Below are 2,829 nucleotides of genomic sequence, written 5' to 3' on the forward strand. Positions count from 1 at the left end.
CGATATAAATTAGGCCACAGAATTAATAGGGATGGCCAAGTAAAAAAAAAATGTCTTGCAGTATTTAGTTATGTAACTTCACATCTTTAGTTCATATTCTATCGTGGATGTTAATCTTTTATCCATCTAAGGCTAATAAAATAAAATGACGACGCTATAGTTCACCAATTGTTATCTAAAACAAATAAAACGCGCTGTGTAAACAGCGTGATTTGTTATATTATGAAATGTTACGTGAGGACAGGTAACCACCACCACCAACAACAACAGCCCCTTCCACCACCACCAGTGGCAGTAACAGCAGTTGGCGTCACAGACCGACAATGCTTTCCTTAGAAACGAGGGTAGTTACGGTGGTAACCAGGAACCAAATAAAAAATAAAAACATTCATGTCACGCTAGGAGAGAAAGTACGGAAGGCTTATATATAGAAGACAAAAAACACAGATGGAAAAGATCGCCAAGTCAGCCAAGAGAGGATAAAACATACATACATTCATGTGTGTGTACATGTGTACATATATATATGTATATACATGTGAAACCCGTCTGAAGGCAGTAAATTGTCACGCTTTCTATTTTATTAATAGCATTTAAGCATCATTATCTCTCTCTCTTTTTCTCTTTCTCTCATTATCTATATGGCTCTCTCTCTATCTCTCTCTCTCTTTTTCTTTCTCTCGTGTGTGTGTGTGTGTTTGCTTCTTTCTTTCCTGGCTTAAGCCATCTGCTTTAAGTTCGTTTGTGTCTCGTCTTAACACACCGTCTATTTTACTAACTACAGCTACCACCACCAATTCCATCACTACTACGACTACTATTACTTTCATCCACACTATTATAGCTTTGTTGTTGCTGTTATTGTTGTTGTTTGTTTGTTTGTTTGTTTGTTGTTTAGCCGTAGGTCAGTTCTGGTCAAGTAGGCTTATGATGATCTAAAACGCCTTAATTACCAACTTTGCAATTATTCGGTCTTCTCTTATTCAGACATAACGTGTCTAGACACCACCACTATTCACTGTTTACGGATGTGTGTGTCTGCATGCGTATGTGTGTGTATGTATGTTTAAGACAGTGACATGAGATGTAAGGGAGATTTGGTTGCTATTTCTAGCAAAGGTGCCCTTGTTCCTTAACAGTGTTCATATTGTTATTGTTCGTTGACGGTTTTCGTCTTAACACCCACAGTTTATCGTCACTACTACCACTACCACCACCACCACCACCACTACTACTGCTGCTACTACGACTACTACAACAATTGCTGCTATTAACGACACTAAAATCAACAATGGCTGCTTTTGTTTGTTTATACATTGACAGCAATCAACGGCCATATTTCGTAATAGTAGCCGTTGTTGTTGTTGTGCCAATGACTTAATTATACCACTAGTTGTTGTGGTGGTACAGGCTGTGGTATAGGGATTTGTAGAGCCGTCTTAACAGCATTCTAAGGCCTATCGGGCAAAGCAATGCGCCGGGGCCCCACACACACTCACAGATTAGCATCAGACCCCCTTGGCCCCGAGATGCCCCACCACTGCCAGCTACTAGTGTCCAGAATGTGCATGCCTTGAGATGGCACTCAGTAGTTGTGGGGTATTAGTGGTCGGGTATCAGCGGGGGGCGGGGGGTTAACGGTTGTTGTTAGCGTTATTGTTGTTGCTATTGGTGGTGGTGGTGGTGGTGGTGGTGTAGTGACGCTGTTATTTAAGGTAAAGGTAGAGGCACCAGTGGTAATGGTGGTAGTAGTGGTAGTTGCAGGTGTAGCCGTTATGATAGTAATACGGGTGGTGGTGGTGGTGGTGGTAGTGGTGGTGGTGGTGGGGTTAATGTTAGTAGCTAGTGTTGTTGTTGTGGCGGTGCAGGTGGTAGTTGTGGTGTTGGCAGTGATAGTTGTTGTGGCGGTGGTGGTGGTAGTGGTGGTATGGGTTTTCATCCAGGTGGTAGTAGTCATCAGAGCAGTTCCTTTATTTCTTGTAGTAGTAGTAGTAGTAGTAGCAGTAGTTGCTGTTGTTGTTGTTGTTTTAAATATTCTTACAGTAGTTGTTGTTAAGGCTGTTGTTAATGTGGTTATTATCATATGGTCTTGTGATCATGTTGTTGTTGTTGTTATAGTTATCATTGCTATTGCTATAGTAGTGGGGATAATAAGGGTGGATGCTGCTGCTACTACTGTTGTTGTTGTTGTTGTTGTTGTTGTTGTTACTGCAATTGCTAACATTCATTGCAATTGTTTATTTTCTTTTTCTTCCCTTATTTCTGCAGATTCTACTTATTTACTTCAACACTTCCTGACAGCCCTCCATCTTGACCCCGTTTTTTCACAAATCCACAGCCTCTCACGACCCCTTATTTATATGAAGTTCCCTAATCCACTTGAGCACTTCCTTAATATTTGACACCTTTTTCTTTTGGGGATATTTTTCTCAGTTTTTATATACAGTGAATTATGTTGGGTGTGTTTGTGTGCATGTGTGCACACACACAAAAACACACACACACACACACACATACATACATACATACATACATACATACATACATACATACATACATACATGATGATGATGATGGCCGTCCACTCGTGACCGAGGAAGACCATTGTTGACCTTCAGGAACATTGTGCGCTCTAGGACTAACTTATATTTTGCATTTGCGGCTCCGTTGGTGGCTAATGAGATATCTCAGGCACATTCTCAATGTTGGCTGGACCTCAAAAATTCCAGACACACAGATCCTGAGGACAGCTGATATTCTGAGTATTGAGGCGATGGTGCACAAGCACCGGTTACGTTGGACTGGACACCTTATTAGAATAAAGGATAG

The 2,829-nt window shown here is 41.1% G+C and overlaps 1 long non-coding RNA gene across 1 annotated transcript in view; it reads left to right on the forward strand.

Moving 5' to 3' along the window:
- The first annotated feature begins 263 nt into the window (after positions 1-263).
- Positions 264-2,829, forward strand: part of LOC106872939 (uncharacterized) — a 14,683-nt gene continuing 12,117 nt past the window's right edge. The window contains exon 1 of the long non-coding RNA XR_001409818.2: positions 264-558. This is a non-coding gene — a long non-coding RNA (uncharacterized LOC106872939). The remainder of the gene's footprint in view (positions 559-2,829) is intronic.

Source organism: Octopus bimaculoides, chromosome 11 (genome assembly GCF_001194135.2).
Source record: "Octopus bimaculoides isolate UCB-OBI-ISO-001 chromosome 11, ASM119413v2, whole genome shotgun sequence".
Classification (NCBI taxonomy): Eukaryota; Metazoa; Mollusca; class Cephalopoda; order Octopoda; family Octopodidae; genus Octopus; species Octopus bimaculoides.